The 19505-nt window shown below is 47.4% G+C and overlaps 1 protein-coding gene across 10 annotated transcripts in view; it reads right to left on the bottom strand.

The window, feature by feature from the left end:
• The window catches only part of TJAP1 (tight junction associated protein 1), a 40370-nt gene extending 22402 nt beyond the window's left edge, over positions 1 to 17968 (bottom strand). For 3 of the 10 annotated variants that reach the window (XM_068939456.1, XM_068939447.1, XM_068939449.1), the window contains exons 1-2: positions 17772 to 17913; positions 16854 to 16928 (exon numbers count right to left, since the gene is read on the bottom strand). The gene's annotated coding sequence lies outside the window, so the exon portion shown is untranslated. Of the gene's footprint in view, positions 1 to 12871; positions 13055 to 15370; positions 15458 to 16853; positions 16929 to 17771 lie in introns of those variants that run through there. The other 7 variants (XM_068939448.1, XM_068939459.1, XM_068939457.1 and 4 more) reach the window with 6 other exon arrangements.
• Between the last annotated feature and the right edge of the window lie 1537 nt (positions 17969 to 19505).

Here is a 19505-nt window from a genome sequence, read left to right as displayed (position 1 = left end):
CAGGAAGCCCAGTACAAACCTCCTCAGTCATCGGAATCCTTTGAAACATTAAACATTTTAAAGGGTTTTGAGATGCTACTTTTGCTACATATGCAGCACGCAAACCAGGTCTGTAGGCACTTTTAGCAGCAGGCTGATGGGCAACCTTAAGACAACATTCCAGGCATCTCACACTAGCGTGAGACAAGACAAAGCCAGATTTATAAGGAGGAACAATCTGCTTTAATCTAATATTATGGCTAAGAGTGACCAACTCGTACAAAGGTTTGCAACGGTCAGTTTGCCCATCCTCCACCAACACGCACCACAACAGGCTCTTTCATTCCTCAATCACATGGCTACAGCCAAACACGACATACTGTTCAGCAAATAATAAAGAGGATCAGCTTTTTCCCTAAGGTCTTGTCTACATATACGCTGCATGAAATTAAATTGACTTAGAAAATAACGTAAAGCAGTATAGCCCTCTTGGGTAAATGCTCTTAATTCAGTTTAAGAGCACTTTGTGTTGAATCAATTTAAGTTAAACAGATAGATACAAGACACAAACTACATTAAGGATGCCTATACAAGAATGCTGCACTAATTGAATTATAACCATTTCTAATCTGATTAAGTTAAATCAGTACAACTCCCCAACAAAAGCAAGATCTTTAACAATATTAAGTGTAACCCTTTTTTTGCCCTTTTCTGCTCCAAAAAATTGTTTGTTTTAAATGCAGAATGGTGTCTCTTTTGTAGAATCAATATAAGCTAACCACACTATACAAAATATATTAAGGCATTTAAACTTTTGACGTTTATATAACTGCAAAATTTTACTACTCCTGTGCCAACTAAACATCACCACAATGCTAAGACCTGCATGGCATAACATTTTCTCTGTCGTTCCCAAGCAAGAGGAGAAGGGTGCTAATGAGTACCTGTGCTGTACCCTGCTTTCCACACACACAACTTTTGCTTGCTGATGTCCAACGTATCTAGAGCGCTCCAGACCCAGGGAAGGGATGTTCCACGCACTCATTCCTAAGGGTATGGCTCACCAACAGCTTATCTGAGCAAACTGGAGTGTGGAGTTGGATTACGTTAGTTAACTGCCCCCAGGCACGGTCCTACTACTGCCCCTCTTCCACCAACATAAAGTTCTCTTGCTAACTGTGGGGTAACCATATATACAAACCAAGTCTGAGGTCACAAATCTAACGTGCTGCAAATCCATACCCTAAAACCACTTCTCACCCCCACAATTCCTACAGCATTTCCCATTGAAATGTATTGCCGAAAATACATTTCGGCAATTCCAAAATTATTATTTTTTCCAAGTTCCTCATTCAATGCTATCTGAACTGTTTCTCCTGAGTATCAAGACCTAATTTCTTATCTTCACTCTTTTGGTGCTCTCGCTTTCATCTCTACCTGCCTCTCCAAACCGGCCTCTTCGAGAGCACTCCAACTATCCTCACAGCCATTCCAGCAACACAACCTTCACCATCTCATCACTGCCTTCTCCTATTGCCATCTCTGAGCTACCACACACAGAACAACTTTCCCATCCAGTGCAACAAGATTTCCACGGTCAGCACCCAGTGGAGAGAATGCCGGCAGGGACATACTGGGGCAGGATCACTGTCTCCAGATGACAGAGATAAAGACAGGAAGGAAGATGCTCTCAGAGCCCCTCAGAGAGGGCCAAATTCCTCATTGGCCTTCAAAAACTAAATTGTGCTACAATTCTGAACAATGTGGGGAACACCAGGAGCAGCCATGAAACCAGAGTTTTAAATCCATTTTATTTTATTCATTATTGTTTTAGAAGGGCTATTTTGAAGCACTGATCACATGGCAGCATGGACTATAGGTACACACAAGAGTTCAGTTGCTAGGGGAACCATACTTCCACATTTTCTATTTTATGAGATTTAAACTTCAACCCTCGTAAAGGGCTGCAGAAACCTTTTTAGCAATAAGCTGCTTGGTCTTGCATCTCAGATTCACACTGGTAGCCCCTAGCAACTATAAGATTACGTGGCTCCACATCGACTCCAGGATTCACGTTCACCATGCACTGAGGAAGGCAGGAAACATTCCCATTCCGTAAGCAAAGAAACTGAGGCACCAGGAGAGAAAACAACTTTGTGCACTGTATTTGCATGAAACTTCACGTAGGAGGAAAACAGCCTCAGCTGTTTTGGAAAATGCACTGTAGGAAAATTCAGCAAGACGCAACCTTATTTCTTGCACCTAAAGCAGAAATGACTAGGTTAAAGAGAAGGAAAGTGTATATGAATTGAGCACCTACCTGACAACAAGGAGCTGAATAGCCTAGGATTTTTTAATGAATACAAATAAAGCAGCTACACTGATCCACTAGTGGGAGAACAATATTTGTACTATGCTCAATTCCCTCTGCTGCTGGGGCTTAATCCTAGCAGGAATCTTTTTGGTTTAATTAGCTTTTCCCTAGCAGATGGTCAGATGTGAGAGGCAGAGAATGGCACAGGCTTAACTGTTGTGCGATTGTGCAGCTGCATCTATAGCTGAACAGTTCAGCTTGTCCAGGAGTCCAGCTGTAGTCTGCACGACACAGTCCATCTCTGGCACTAGCCAGAGATTATATGCCACAGTCGGAGGCATTATCCAAAGGCAGGCAAACAACTAACATGCAGTCTCACCCTCATCCCCTTTCTCAGAGAAAACCCTCAAACCTTAGTCAGCTGAGAGTCCCTCTTTTCTTTGGTGACACAGAAGCACATTCAGAAGCATTGCCATGGAAACTTAAACCAACCTCTGTGCAATCCATCAGAGAAGATCTTCAAGCACAGAAATATTTTATGATCTCTACTGCACTGAGTACAGACAACGGTCAGTGTACTGAAGTAAAACTGCAGACTCCAGTGTTGTGTAAGGACAGCTGTGGGTTATTCTTAAATCAGCCAGCCTGATCCTCGCTTCACATACAACATGCAATAGCTCTTTATGAGCTGGCAGCAAAAAGCAGTTTAGCACTGAAACAGAGGTGGTGTTAAGGTAACAAACTCATCTAACCAGAGAGGAAAAAAAAAGAAAAGTGTTCACAGCCTTTTCCCAAAGTTGACCAATTCCTGTTACTTTGTCTTCCCAGAAGCTAAGAGCAACAATGCTACTCATTCCCTCACAAAGCATGCTTCCCCCCAAGCATGGATGTCTCCCACTTAATTCAAGTTCTAGCTATTTCCTCCTCTGGGGACTACATCAAATATTCTCCACAGACTTCCATGCGGCCTCTGTATCCGGGCACGGCTTTGCGTGTCAGAGCACCCACACCTACACACTGGCAGCAGCAGTCTCAACAGGCCACAAAGCAAGAAAAAGAAAAGGAGACTGCTTTCAAAAACATGCTTTGGGCCTAGCAGATTTAGAGCCTGAGCCAAGGGCAGGAACAGGCACAAAACTTGTCTCAACTCTGTAAACAACGGAGCAGCACAGTTCCTGACGCAGTGTAACCCTGGAGCATCTTCTCCCTTTTTTGTGCTATGGCCGTGTAGTCAGTCTGCCTCAGTTTGCCTGATGGATTTTTTTTTTCCCCAGACGATTCTCTCAGCCTTCAGCACCACCGGACTGCTGAGGGATTTTATTCCGAGAGTTTAGTCACAGATATACAACATAGTTTAATCCAGCTAAGGAAAAACAAAGAGATCCACCTACCCGTCTTTCATTGCTGACCTGTACAGAGCATGCAACTGGCTATGGCTCTTCTCTTCCCATTCACCTGGGCTCCCATTAGTCCTTTTAACAGCAGGATCCTAACTGAAAGCACGCATACCTCTACTCCCTGCCCGACACACTGCAGAGAAAGCAGCTGCCAGCCACCAGTAGTCACAGGCCGTACCACTTGTCCTTCTCCCTATGCTGCATTATACTTCTAGGTTCACCTTTCTCCCGTGGGAAGGATAACCACAGACAGCCCACTTGAGACCAGGCAGGGCTGCTTCAATTCTTCTCTCAGACACAACTCTTCTGGGGCAGAGTGACAGCTTTCACAACTGACTCCTTTCATGCTTCTTGTCTCTGCTAAAACCAATGTTGTTCTCAACTGGTAACAACTAGCATGAACTGTCCCAAGGGGTAATTGCAGTGAAGGCCAGGCACTTTAGCATTACCACAAGGTCAACTTGTCGAGACTAGCACTACATCCCCTGCCTGGCATTGCTCTTCTAAAACTGAAGTGCCTGGTCTTTACTGCCATTATCCTTTAGGATAGCATAAGCCTGTTAATTATTCTGAAGCTAAGGAAAAAACATCTTCTTTCGAGCAACGAAGACGAGCTTTTCACCTTCAGAGGGCTCCTCCCTCTAGACTCCCCTATAGGAGAGCTCTGCACAGACCTTCACTTACAACTTGACTATCTCTCTTTCCCAGCTTTTCTCTGAACTCACCTCCCAGTACCTATCCTTAAAGGGGCTCTGAGACTAGAGGATGACCAGCCCCAGATATCCTAAAGAAAGCAAGCTACCATGTTCTAGATACCTTTTTGTATTAAATGTCTTAGATTAAACCACTCAAGGAGCTAGCAGCTTGCAGCTCCTCTCATTTAAGGGCAAAGACAGAGGAGGAATGCCAAGGTATCGCCAGACAGACGTTGCAAAGAGGTGTTTGTCCAGCGCTGGCAACAAGCTGGCAGCTCGCACCTTCGACTTCATGCAGCTGCAAGAAGAAGGGCCTAAAGAGGCCATGACTCTGGGCTAAAGAATGTCTTAACTGCAGAAACACCACCACATCTGCTCTTGCCTCAAGGTGCCCCAGGACCAGACTAATTTCCTTATTTTACTGTCCAGCCGCTGCACTGCTTTCTGCTCCCTGTCCCACCAGGGGGAGATGTAACTACTTGGTGAGGGTTACTGCTACTCAAGCCAGAGGAGCACGTCTCCCCAGAAGAGGTGTATTTGGCATGGACCCCAAAGCACAGGCACCAGGGTTCCTTCACCTTCCTGAAGGCCAGCAGGGAAATCAAATGGAGGAATTAGCCACTTTCTCTCTACCGTTCCCTGATGAGAAAGAAAAGGGACAAGACTCAGCCCAATCCTCCTCCTCAGCCAACATTACATCCATTTCATTCCAGCTCCCTCGCTCCCTTCCTGTCAATCAGAAAGTGGCAGCAGGAGTAATGTTTAATTCAAAGCAAGACCCCCATTTTTGCAGCAGTAGCCCGTATCTCATGATAAAGCTGAAACACCTCAATGATAAATGCACAATGATTATACACACTTAAAGGTTCAATTAATAACTTTCCACATAATCCAGTCTTAAACTCCCTTATATTTTCACCACGCTTCGTGTTGCCACAGGGCCTATCATTCATACCATTCAGTTTGGCTCTGCACAACAGAGGAAGGAGAAGGAAGATTCAGGCAAAGCAGACTTTCTGCCCGGTACCTGAAAGTCCTGAAAGTCAGGAGCAGAGTCAGCGGCAACTAATTTCAAATAAAATGCACAGTTCACATGAAATCAGGGGAGAAGAGAGCCCAACGCAAATAACTTCTAATCCTTTCACAATCAAAAGAATCTTTGACAACAAGTAACATTCCCCTAACCACCTATTATTGAGATCCTGCTCTGAAAAGTGGTACATCCTTGTCCAGAGACAGTAGCACAGTCTGGTACAGCAATTCTGCAGCAATGGAGCCGGAGACTGCAGCAACAGCCATAAAGCAATAAGTATGCTATAAAGCTAAAGCTAAGGGTAGCAGTATGGAGGTCTCCTGCAGAAGACAAACTTTAATATGGAAGCAACTGGCTGGTCACAGAATTCAAGGCTGCTGGGAACTGCCAGAAGGAAAACTGCAAGTCTCGAAGATCAAAACAAACTGTTTAATAAGCTGATTAGGCTAGGGCTTACCCAGGACGCAGAGGACGCTTGGCTGTTCCTTCCACAAGCCTCATCCAGAGCCTCCTTATACTTACACTGGCACTACCAACAGGGACCACATTTCCCTGTGCCAAGCAAATGGAAAACTTATGTAAAAGAGAGCAGGGATGGCTTGCGTGATAGAGCCATAGAAAATTACTGTCTGCTTTGCCCAAACATCAAGGCAAGGACCCCAAAATAATGCATCTGCGCGTGATCTGCCGTTCCTCACCAAACTTCCAGGGCTCAACTGCCAGCTCTTGAGGCGCTAGCCAAGAAGGAGGCTTTTTTAGAACAAGCTGCAACAGTTCAGCTGCAGTGGATACATAAGAACATCTACCCCATCGACTGGGGGAACCACTTCTGCCTGCGGTTAAATCCTGGGGCCGCTCCATCTCCAGATGTACAACCATATAACACAGTTTGTACTGAGTACAGCTTGATGGCATGAGCCACACAATCGTCTCCTGGTTTGCCACAAGCACACAAGGCTACGGGGAGACGAACCAACCTTAATTGGCCTTATCAGTGTAAATTAAGCCCTACAACACACCTAAGCAAACAGTCAGTTCCTTTGGAGGAGCAGGCATGAGTTATTTTGCTGCAGCTATAAAGGAAACATCGCTGCTAGGACATGCCCCTGGAGTGACTGTGTTGCTCGGCTCTCCCGCTGCATTCCTGGGGTTGTTTAGCATGGACTCAGCTCCAGCCTTTCCACAAGCAAGAGGCAGTCTGAACCCTGAATGCCATCTACAAACACTGCCAGACTCCACCTCCTGCATGCCTGCAGGCCACCAGGTGTGGCCAGGAATGGCACAAGCTACACACCAAGCACACCTTTGATGTGGAGCTGAAAGCATGTAGCCAGGGGGCATGAACAGCACGCCGCCCCGCCGCCTTGCTGACTCCCAGTGCAGGAATGTGGCTGCAACCACAGGCCAAGGAAGGCAAACACATTGCATTCCACACCAGGCAGGGAAGGAAAACAAGCAGCCAGCCCACACACCCGCCACGCGCCCCACGCATGCCAGCCCTGCCACCGCCAGGACCCCGACCATAGCTTTAGCCCCAAATTTGGCTGTGAGAGAGTCCTCCAGGCGACTTCTCGAGCCACGGGGCAAGAGAAACAGAGCAGGGCTGGAGAGTTATCAACAGGGCACGCAAGCTGCAGGGAGGAGAAGAGCAGCCATCAGGGCTGGGAAGTAGCCACACTCCAAGGCAGGAACAGAGCTCTGTGCAGTAGTCTGGGAAGGGAATTTCCCTGACTTTTCCCATTAGACAGGGGGCAAACACAACACTGAGTCTTGCTGAGTTGAGAGGGCAGAACAGGAAGCTGACTTCAGGCATCAAGGGTGTTGGGAAGGACCCAAACCTTTTTACTCCCTCAGGAAACCCCTCTACCTAAAGTCAACCAGCTTCTCTGAGATACAATCACTTCCTCCTTATCACAACATCCTTCCACAGACACTGGCCTCACTGCCCACAGAAACAGATCTGATCTTCATTGTACGCGATTCTCCCCCCACCAGCACTGACACCTGGTCACTCACATGATCATGAGAAGAAAAACTCAAGTGTACAAAAATTCATGACACTCCTCCCAGGACCCCACTGTTTCAGACTTGCAAGCAGACCCGATGCTCTAGCCAGAAAAAAACACTACTCAGTTTCCACATGGTGCTCCTGCACCAAAGAAGCCACTCTTTCCAAACAGGAAGGTACTCTAAGAGGAAAGAGAGAGGAGGATGCACCAGGAGGTACGCGTTATCCACGTCCTCAAGCCAAGGTGAAGAAAGGCTGTATTCCGAATCCCTCATGCTGTGAATCTGCACTTTGTGTAATACAATTAGCTATCACACCACTCTTAAAAACCCACTGCCCCGTGCTGAGGGCCAATTATGAGGCTTAATAGCCAGCGTTCTCTCAATGCCAAGCAGGAAAGCCACCGCTCTGATGAGCGCTGCAGCAAGGATATATTCCACTGGAACCTACAGCAAAACCCGAAAGGTCTCCAAAGAGAACTCGTGCCCACTGCACTTCACACGGTAGGTTCTGAACTTCAGCAAAGCATAGGGATGTCAGAAAGCAGCAGGATTTCATAAGGCAAAAAACGAGAGAAACTATGCAACACAAGCTGATCTGGCAGAACGGATATTCCCTTCAACTCTCCAAGAAGCAGGGAGGGATGAGCACACACATATAGGGAGCCCTGCGCTGACACTGAATTTGCTGACACTGCTTTGTGCAAAGGGCATCAGTGAAGGGCTGAAACTCTGTAATAAATATCTGGGGAACCTGGAAGGGGAAAGGTCAACATAGCCACAAGCTCCAAGAACGCACTGACACGTCTAGCAAGCCACGAGAGCAGGGATGGTTTATAAGACTGCGGCCCAGCTGTTCCACACCCCACATGTGCATTTCAAGGCCCTCACGGAGGGGAATGGTCTGGTATTAGGTGGTAAGGGCAGACCAGATGAGGCCCTGACTTTCCCATGCCTATTAAAAGTCAAGGCCTCAGGCTACCTAGTTCCTTCCAAGACAGTAAGGTAGGCTACTGCACTAGCTCCAGTCCCTGGAAGAAAGAGGCATGAAAGGCCAGATTTACCAATAGATTTATATCTAAAGACATAAATAGAAGCCTGGCAGAACTTACAAAGGCACCCAAACAGATTAGGTGTCTAAATCACCACATGCAGGAGAAAGGGCTTCTCCAGTTCTAACCACTCCATACCTGTCCAACCCCAACCACCACAAGAAAACCTAATTCAGAGAGGACGGAAGCCCCTGCTGCTTAACAGGTTGCCAAAGGCCATCCCTATGCAAGCCACTCCAATGGTGACTGCACCCAAATTCCCACAGGCCTCAACAGTGCAACCTGCGATGGCTGCAGCTCTCGGAGCATTTAGGTCTGTCTGCTTCCCAGAACAGGAGCTGTCTCTTCAGCCTCTCCTCTTCCCTCCCCCACTACACCTTTATTTTTCATACACTTAATACTGTTTCAAGGTACAACCCTCATCCTGCCACCAGTGGGCGGGTGAGTGGGGGAAAGGGGCCCTTTATAATTGTAGTGTTGCAATCTGCCAGCCTGGCCAGGCAGCCTGTTCCCACCTGCACTGTATTAAATACCTTATAACTGATTACACCCCCATGGGGCATGATTAGCAGTCATCAGAGAACAAAGTCTACTTTCATAAGAATAAGAACAGACACGTACTGCTAACCTACTACATAGCTGGGCAGGCGAGGAAACAGAGGGGAAAAGAGAAGGGTGTGGGGGGGGAAGAGTTAATTGTACTGCTACCCCTATTCTTTCCTTCCCTCCCCTGTTCCAGAGTCTCCGATTTCCACTGCGGTGAATTATTCCCTTCAGACCTAGCCCAGAAGATTCAGGTAATGCAAGCTTATAAATAAACTGCTGCCGTGGAAGTCGGGCAAAGTCCTGACCTGGAGAGGTAAGGCCTTGAGGCAAGCAGATTGAGCTTTGCTCTGGGTGACAGCAGTGCCTCGACATCAGTTCACAGGAAAAGGGAAGGCTGAATTCCCACAGCAGTATCAAAAACGGCAAGGAGGAAGAAGGCTCGAAATATGATCACATACCCACACCCCCCCTCTAGCACTCAGTATATATCTGGAAAGTCTATATAAGTAAAGCATCTAATTCAGTCTCCAGAATCAGGTGGGGTTTTTTTCTTTCTTGGGGGGATAGAGGAGGCTGCAAACAGGAAGAAAACCCTCTCCATCCGAGACAGATAACTGGTATCCCCAAATACATACAGTCCATACACATTGTAGCAACAAAGAACCGGCTTGACAGAAACTTAGCCAACCTGACATGAAAGGACCTACAGCTCATTATAAGGTGTCTTCCAAATCTCCAATGCCCACACAAACAGCCACAAATATATTTGGTACTATCTGGCCTCCATCTCAGCAAAGCACACACACACAAAAAAAGCGCAGCTTTCACCAAAAGGAGCAAGAAAAAAAACAGAGGCTCAGACAAACCTAGGATCAGCCCTTACAACTACTCTCCCCAAACCAACCACAGAGGACAGAAAAGCAGGAAGCTCCAGGAGAACGTTCCTACTTCATAGAGGGGCACCTGCGCAGCAGCTTCGGCAAAACAGAACTTTTCCAAAGGTTGTCATCTGGCAACAAGTCACCTGCTTTACCCAGAGCCCACTTGCTTTGCCTGTTGCCTGATGGCTGCTTATGGTATGGTCTGGAGGCCCTTGGGTTCAGCTGATGTTTCAGCCAGGCTCCCCCCTCCAGATACATTTCACCCAGATTCTTACCCAACCCACCCAAGAAAGGGTTCGTTGATGGAGACACCAACCCAGCTAAAAATGATCTGCTTATATCTCTGTTACTCAGCAGCTGGTTCTTCAGCCAGCACACAGGAGGTATCTGAACTGTCCTGTCTAGTCTCATTTGTACAGCAAAATCTGCGGGTTTTTTTTTTTTTTTTAAATATATTACAGAAAGACCTGAAGGCACCAACTGAACCTGAAGACAACCCTTCTCCAGAATGGTTACTTTAAACAACTCTGAGACTTAAATTATCCCAGACAGCACAAAAATGGTTTGACTTTGGGAGCTGAGGTTACAATGCCATAATAAATCCAGGCGGCACAGTAAATTTTTGTCTAAAAGCTGAAAGTTAGTTGTGAAGCCCCAGATGGCCTTGTATACAATCTGATTCTGCGACCATGGGCTAGTCAGCAGGAAACCACACTTCACACTGTAAAAAACAAAACAAAAAACTCTATAGCTACTTCTGTCTTGCCAGAGCTGAAGGGTTTGTCTGCATCCCGGCTATAAAAAATAATTAGCTACCAATCAACTGTTCAATCCCCCACCATGCAGAATAACTGTCAATCAGGCATTCAAGCTCAGTTGACGAGCAAGCAAGCACGGTAGACCAACTCTTTCCCCTGGCTGCCATACCCTAATGTATATCCCGCACCCACCCCCAGCCCAAGTAAATTGCTTTCCATCGCTGAGAAGCACTCCTGCTATTCTGTTACCGGCATTCACCACCAGGGCAAGAGACCCTAATTTAGCCCCGCACGGGCCTTCTGCAAACTGCTAATCCCAATACACAGCTGTTTTTCAAACGCACGGGCATGAGCAAACCGTAAACGATTTATGGCGCGTGGCAGAAAGACTCCTGGCTCCCTGCGTAGGCGGGGTTTTCGGACAAGATCATGCTTGGACTAATGTTTATATTGCGAGTTGTCAGTCGGATAGTAAATCATCTCTGGAGCTACACAGTAACACAGCTCTCCCCACCCAGCTGGAGCCTTGACTACACTGAATCCTGTTACAGCCATTTCAGACACACCTGGGAACCTATTACAAAAACATCAACAAATCAAGGAAAAATGGATACGCTTATGAGTAGACTCTGCAAAAATTCCGCAGTTCAGCAAGGGTGATTCCCTTTCGGGAACCAACTCAACCTGACATGAGAAGCTTCCCAAAAATGACAATCCTTAATAGCCCTAGAAGAAACTGTAGCAAGTACCTACACAGACATCTCCTGCTAGTAAAGTGTGTTGCTAGCAAAACACAGTGAGCTAAGAAAATCCTTCTGAGCAAAGTTTGTGTTTCCTAGCACTTACATAGCCCACTGCACAATGCTAGAAAATTCAATTCTAAAACTCAAGAAATCTATTTTACATGCTTTACTGCATGAGATCCTTTCTGCTCAAAAAAATGAAACTACTTAAACCTGTAAACCTGAAGACGACCCCTCTCAGGAAGAGTCACTGTAAACAACTCTAATTTACACAAAGTATCCTGCTGATTTCCATTATTTTCTTTTCCCCTTTTGATAGGACTGTGCATACAATACAATATGAATCCTCCCACAGGTAAAAGTGAAGGAGGAGGAGTTCTTAAAAAGGAAAAAAAGATTTACAAATAAAAACATACAAGAACATCCAGAGCGGTAGGAGAAACTGCAATCACTTCTTGCTCCTTTGAGACTGAGTAGTTTTCAAGTCGCCTCCCTAGAATTTTTTTAACCTTCCCATCAGGCAGCAACAGAGCCCTCGCTAAGGAACAGCAAAGTTACAGGATGAAATTCGATTTAGGAGAAGATGAAGCAAGGCATCTTTGGGAATTGTATACAGTGACAGCAACATATACCGAGGTCCGAGTACAGTTATCCAGAGTAGCATATGCTAAAATAACGGTCAAAAACCTACTGCCACAATGATTATCTATTATCTTGAAAGACGTCTTAGATTCATCTGAAACAAATGCTATAAAGTAAAACTTCCCTAAGGTTTTTAATGAGCCTAAGTATAATTCTTCAACAGGTAAATGAAAAGAGATAGATGAGGTAGTTCCTCTTAAGAACCATTTGTGCGTAAGCATTACAATAACGCAGCTGGACAACTGAGACTTTAAACACAAGAATAAGAAAATTCATTTATGATTCCTACAACGCTGCCAAAGCCAACTTTATCGCATGGACAATATACAAACGTGTAAGCCAGCCAAGAAAGAGCAGTCGCTGTGAGACTCTCTGTTCTGGGTTTGCCAGTACTTAGAAATCAGAAATTTAAGCGAGTTCTCTCTTGCCACTAGCAGTAGGTCAGCTCCCCTGTGCAAAAGTCACTAAAAAACAGCCTAACCCCCTACAGGAAATCATACATTCCAATCCTGACCCATTCCACATTTTATCTGCATTCCCTCGGCATCCCACAGACAACTTCTGTGCAAGTCAGTAGCCCTTCACCCATTTACAGCAGTTATGCTTGCCGCAAAAGGGTTAAGCTGTGCCCTAAAGCACTTGTGATGTTTCCAGAACAGCCCACAGGGAGGGTATCCATACACAGATCTCAAGATCTTCATGACCTGCTCCAAGCTCTGAAAAACCTCCCCCTCTGCTCTTACCTTCACGAGTTCCCCCCGCATTACGGCAGACATTACAAACAAACATCTTTTTGAACCTATCTGCATATCACTACCACTCACCTTTACTGGCCTGTCTATCCAATTCAATTCATGCCTACGCAATCAAGCAGCACTAACAATCCTCTTGGTCCTCAACGCAGTTGGGACAACAGTGCAGGACACAGACTGTGTCTTCTCAAATGACAGAACGCACTGGATTTCACTAGAATAGCCTTAGAGGAGTCCACCCCTCCAGCTGCTTTCCGACTAAAGTCCGCTACAAGACTACAATGTGGAGAGGCCAAATTCCACACACTCTTTTCCCTCTTAGAAGTAGAGGCAAGAAGCCTAAAGCACCTTGCCGGATCACTTGGAGTAACAAGACAATACTTAAATGTCTTGGCATTCAGAAATGAGATGCAATCCTCATCTATGGACTGTGCTATCCTTCCAAGGACCCTTCTCTTCCACAGCTTAAAATTCTCAACTACTAGGGCTACTCAGAGCAGTTGGGTTTGTGTTTTTTCTTTTTTTTTTTTTGGGGGGGGGGGGTCGGTTTTTTTAAAGGCAGTTATCACAAAAGGGAAGGTTGGCAGGTAATCTAACACAGCAAATAAGTGTGATTCAATACTTTGTCTCTGACATAAGTCAATATAATAGAAGAAGGAGCAAGAAGCCCCAGTGGACAATTATGGAAAGAACTGCCCTTTTTCCTAACCTTCACCTGTCAGAGATTGGGTTATGTCTGAAAAATGCGTCTTCTAAAACTTTAGCTAAAGCAAGTCTGAACATTTCCACTCATATAAGCGCTTGATCTTCTCTGAATCCCGCTCAGCTTAGCCTCAGTGCTATTATGTGGTAGTGAATTTCCACAGATTAGACATCATGTGAAAACGGTTTAAAATCATTATTCAGTTTGATGCCTATCAGTTCTACTGAATTGCATTCGCCTCAACTGAAGAATACATTCCAGCTCCTTCACCTCTCTTCTCTGCAGCAGTCTTCCTCAGACTTGGCACCTAGCATTGTTGAAAAAGCAGAGGAAAACTGAGCCCACCCAAGCGATGCTTATCCTGCATTCCAACCATTGCAACGCTGTGCTTACACTCCTATGCAGCCGTTACCTTCCTAAGCACAGTTCCCAGGGGGACGCTCCAAAGAGGGTGGCTCACGTCATTCCAAATATGAGACAGCCTGAGAGCCGCTGCTCTTGGCCATCTATGTCTGAACACAGTAGCAATAAGACCGTACATTAACATGCTGGCAAGAAAGAGAACAATTTCTGAGTCTGGAACAAATAAGGGGGCAGAAAAGCGAAGAGAGGAATTTAAGCCAGATACAGCTAGCTAAGGCCCTACAAGCTGTGGAAACAAGCACACAGATCCTGGGAAGGGACGGAAGGCAGAGGTCTCAGAGTGCCCACTTGCTTTAAACAAAGCAGGGCCCGAGTTGCACTACACTGCAATTTCACCATGCTACAGAATATGGAAGAGAGCGGAACACACAAGAGTCCGCTTCATTTTGAAGTCACAGCTTAGCACATTCTTTTCATTTCTTCTCCTCCACCAAACTTTACTACAATATTCATCACTGTAGTATCCAAGCACCTTATAGCCACTTATTGACTCTTCCCCAAATCCTCAATAAGATGTGTGTTCATCATATTTTGCAACCAAAGAATGAAGATCAAGAAAGAGAATAATCTGAGCATGCTCATACAATAAACCTGTGGCAGAAGTTACCTATCCTATACTCCAGTTCAGAATTCTGATCACAGGGTCATCTTTCCCCTCTAACCAGCTCAATTTAAAAAAGTAACGTTCTTTCTACTCCAGTTACAGGTACAGCCAACATGGAACAAGGCAAAAGCCCTTAGGTAGGGAAACTGCCATGGAAACAAAACGGACAATTTTACCCACAAGGCATTAGCCCACTTTGCAGACATTATGCACACAGCTCCTTTGCAGTCCTGTATAAAATGGAGAGAAGCATCACAATTACTCACTTGCTAGTGACAAAAAATACACATTCCTAGCACCAGCTAGCTAAAAAAATGCCACAAACACACACTCTGTCCATAGTTCAAGGTGCCATACAGGAAGGGGATACCTTCCCAACCAAAGCTTTCAAGCAAGGAGTTGGATGTGTCTAACTTCAGGACTTAAATTTACTTCTAAAAAAAAATCCCAAGTCTAATAGCCAAGAAAACCTGTTCCTGACAACCCTGCTCAAGAGAGCAGAGATGAACTGCAAAGGTATCAAATAGGACTCTCGTTTCATAGTGGAAGAATCCTGCCCTCAAACCTTACCCCACCTAGGCTCATTTGAGGCTCCCACATGTAGCATTCCCCCTAGAAACATGAAAGGCAGAGGGTAAGGGACGTTACTACAACGTTCTCGTCTCTCTATGCTGTAAAAGCGAGGCCTTCGCCTACAAGGACACAACACGGTTAATTTATTATAACCTAACTTCCAGAAATACTTCTTAGGTAGAGGTGGTGACGCATGGAAATCTCACGCTAGTTTTCAGTGCATCCTCCTTAAAACATAGCAGACATTTTAGAAGGTTAGGAAGCTCACTTTCTGATACTAAGGCAGCACTTCCTTGGGAAAGAAAGGTTGTCAGCCTCCACAATTCACAAGCATCAAGTCCACTTCAAACAGCTCCTGAAAAATACAGTCACATTTTACTGAGTTCTGACAATTTTGTTGTTTAAACTGTTCATCTTTCTTTGCCTCTTTAAAAGCATCTTATAAACCACGCCAAATGCCACAAATCCTTTCTCCAAGACAGTTCTGGTACCCGCCACATCAGCACAGTCACTAAAAAAAAAAAAAAAGAAAGAAAAAAAAAAAGAAAAGAAAAACCACACACACACAACAAAACATCCACCGTCCTATCCAACTTTTTTTAAATCCTGCTCTGGGACAAAAAAGGGCAGACAAGTAAAGGATTATGGCTCTTTCCTAAACTACTTCCCCAAAATGCTAAGCCTCATGATTGCACTGAGAGTGGATGGGGCAGGTAAGAATTCAGGGTCTGAGAGCTTCAAAACAAGCAACTTATCAGTGGCCAGGAACTACTAGAAAAAGACTGGAAAGAATGCAAGGTCATCTTTGGTTCAAACAGTTGGTTTGAAGAAGCAACAGGTCTTCACATGTAACATCTCCTCCTGACCTAAGTACCCTGTTAATATTAAAAATGAAGATAGCCACGGGCTGCACTTTGGAACTCTGCTTGCCCTTCTGAAACGCATTCCCACAATTCCTAGGAAAGAATTAAAAGGCAGAAACTTCTGACACCACAGCTAGGATCCGCTAGTTTAAATGCTGATCTAACATCCAGAGGCTGATATGCAGTGTATGCACAGCACCGTTGGGATACATAAGCTTTCTGCAGCAACTGAGTAACAAGTGAAGGGAAGACAAAGGAGTTGTACTAAAAGTGACTTGACAGATAAATGAAAGGGCTGAACATATTTCAAAGGACCAACTCTTGGGTACCATATAGTTGCCCCTCTAAACTGGATCTCAACAGTGAATTTAGGAGAGCACAGAAAGATCAGTACTGCACCTGCACTGTCCTTCGGGGGATCAATTAAAACATGGGTGGAAGAAACAGCACAGCAGAAGAAATAACCTAACAGAACAGAGGATCCCTAAAATCACCTAACTTCAGCATTGCAGTCACCACATGGTCAAATCTTTGGAAAAGATTTCTTTGTGACTCTGGCTGCGTAAACCTCTTGCAATTACACACAGAACACACCTAGTTCAGCACTGAAAGAACAGACTGTAGATGACTTATTTGGATAGCACATAAAGAGCACTGGCTTAGCTTTTTAACTCAACTTATCTTCCCAGTGACTCTTACTGAATTTTTCAGAGTTGCTGCTACTTCGTTTGCATCCCTGACCTCTCAACTCAGGCAACAGGGGCTTACTATGATGCAAAGAACATCCTAGAGAGGGATACTTGGCCAAGTACGTGCTTGACATCGTCTCAAAAATTCAAGTAGTGGGACAAAAAGAACTCAGCATCAGCTCACTCCTAGCTTTCTTACCTGCTGTCTGATGCTTCAACAAGGATTCACTGCTTCCTCTTATGTAGTCCCTTTATCTCAGTCCTGTCTCTGATTCTGTAAAGTACAGACGCATATCTCTGAGAAGCTTTCTCTGGCATGGAACTATCTAAATTCTTCTCAGTGGACAACACCCACGTGGTACCTCTCAGATGCACCAGATGTGCACATTACTTGCACACCTTCATGCCTACCAATGCAAATCTTCTGCCCACTTGAAAATCTGTTTATTAGCACTTAATCTTTTACTCCGCTCCATGTCGCATGCTCGAGCCCAGAGCCAGATGCAGTTCAGTATCTACTGTTCACCTGTTTTTCTTTAACGCCTCCCCTTGCTCCCAGGGGCTGTTCACTAACTGAGCAGTAGGAAGCACCCATTATACTAGATACACAGGCTGGCAGAGAATTTTCCGTTTCCCCCTTGCCAGCTTTGGCACCAGGGGAGGGCGGCTCCCTCCCTTCCAACTCTCTTTCAGTCGTACTCTGGTTCTTTAGCATACACACGGGCCCAGACTTGTTCCCTTCCGTAGCTCTGTCTGCAGCAACCCTCTCTGCACAGGTACCGTTCCCTCATCCCCCGCGACCCCTACCCAAGACACCAAGACAAGGCTACACCTTAAGCAGACCTGGTACAGCCTGCCGTTTCCCACCACAGGCCGCCCCCCTCCCACACACACCGGGAGGGGCAGCTCCCCACTGCCCCGGGGGCCGGGGCCACCCCACACCGGGACAACTCCCCCCCCGGGGCCGAGACCGGGATCCAACCACCCTCCAGCCCCCAGCCCCCACCGCCGGGGCCGGGCCGGGCCGGGGTCGACGCGCCGTGGGCCCCGCCCGGCCCTGGTCCCGGTCCCCAACCGGTCGCGTTGCCCGCCCGCAGGGCCCCAGCCCGGCTCTGACCCGCTGGGGCGCGGTTGCGCCCGGGCTCCCGGGGACTTTGCGGCCGGTTCGGCCCCGGTTCGGCCCCGCCTCGGGCCCGCCCCAAACTTTGCCCCCGTTCGGCCCGGCCCCACTCTCTCGCCTCAGGCCGCCATTTTGCCGCGAGGCACGCCGGGTAATCCGGCGGAATCCCCACGCCGCGACGCAACTGCGTCATCGAGGCAGCACGGGCGGGGGCGGGGCCACGCACGGCGGCGGCCGGGGCGGTGCGCCTCGCCCGTCGCCACGGCAACGCTGGGAGGTTGCGGGGGGGGAGGAGCGAGGAGCGAGGGGACGAAACCAACGAGGCCGCGCAGGCAGGGAAAGGAGGGGGAGGATGAGCGAAACCAAGTGTCCCCGGAGGCGGGGGGGGCGCCCTCCCCCCCCACCCCCCGAGGCCTAACGGCGAGGCCGGCCCTGCCCTAAGGGTGTCCCGAGGGTCGGGGCGGGAGCGGGGACCGGCACCCGTGCTGCTGCTGGCGGGGAGCAGGCTTTAAACTGCAAAGCAGGGGGGGTGGGGGGGGTCTGTGGCTCAAAAAGGCCCCAAAGCATCGCCTCGGGGGACGGCGCCTGCCTGCGGGTCCCGCTGGGGTGGCCCGCAGCTGGTCGGGGTCGGGGGGGTTGGCCGGGGAAAGCTTTGCCAGCCTCCCTTTGGGATCTTTCCTGGAGAGGCGGGAGGCCCCCCGGAGACATGTCCCGCCACGCTTCCCCTGAGTCCCAGGGAGACGCTCCTCCGTGGGGAAGCGCGCTAGCACGGTTACCCCGGGAAGCTGCGCGCGGGCCTTTTTATTCCAGCTACAGCTATAAATCTCTCTGACTAGACAAGCTGCTTAACACAGAAGACATGACACAGAGCTATTCCAACAAACCGGAAACTTATCTGCCCTCAGGTAGGAAATTGGCAGCGTGGAAACGTCTTCATATGTGTTTAAGGACGTGGGATGGGCTGACAGGCTAGTCCTCCTCCTCTCACTGCGTGATTCTGCCAAAGAGACCTCTCGCACAGCCGAGGAAGGATCTACTGCCTGCCTTTGCCCTTTTCCCTGCCCTTGTTTCTAGAGACTGCAACAGAGCAGGCAGGCTGCAGCCTTTGGTTACCTCGCAGCACCCAAGGTTGCGTGCACGTTTGTCCCATATCAGAGCAGGCCTTGAACAGAAGCAGCTAAACCCCTGCGAGGAGCAGGGATGAGGTTGCAAAGGAGGGTTACAGAGAAGGGTGGCTATCGGCTGGCCAGGGCAATTAGAGCCTGCCGGCGCGCTCAGGACCCTGACATGGGCTCGCAATAACTGTGGGTAACTGTGTGTGCCCTCTTCAGACCTTCACCAGCCAGGACGATTTACAGTATCCAGAATCAGAGCTCCTTTCCCTTGTTATGTGCCTCATTCCCTCAGAAATGCCCTGCCACCCTCCCCAGGAAGGCTGCACGGGGGAGTCAGTCCCTGGGCACATCGCAGCCTGTCACTAGGGAAATCACGGAAATATAACCACATCTGCGGGGCCAGGTGGATAGAGGGAGAGGGGAAAAGTGGTGAATGGAGAAATCCACCTAAAACCCCCGCAAAGAAGTGCCTTACTTCTGGAAGGAGAGGGTCTGGGGATGGTGTATATGTAGACGAGAGCTATTCACACCTGGACACAACACTATTTTTGGTAATGCCTACACCAACAATGTTACAACATATGATACCACCTCCCACAGCATCCTCAACTGCTTG

The sequence above is a fragment of the Struthio camelus genome, chromosome 3 (assembly GCF_040807025.1).
Source record: "Struthio camelus isolate bStrCam1 chromosome 3, bStrCam1.hap1, whole genome shotgun sequence".
Classification (NCBI taxonomy): domain Eukaryota; kingdom Metazoa; phylum Chordata; class Aves; order Struthioniformes; family Struthionidae; genus Struthio; species Struthio camelus.
Note: the sequence above shows the minus strand (reverse complement) of the source record. Positions and strands in the feature narration are given on the sequence as shown.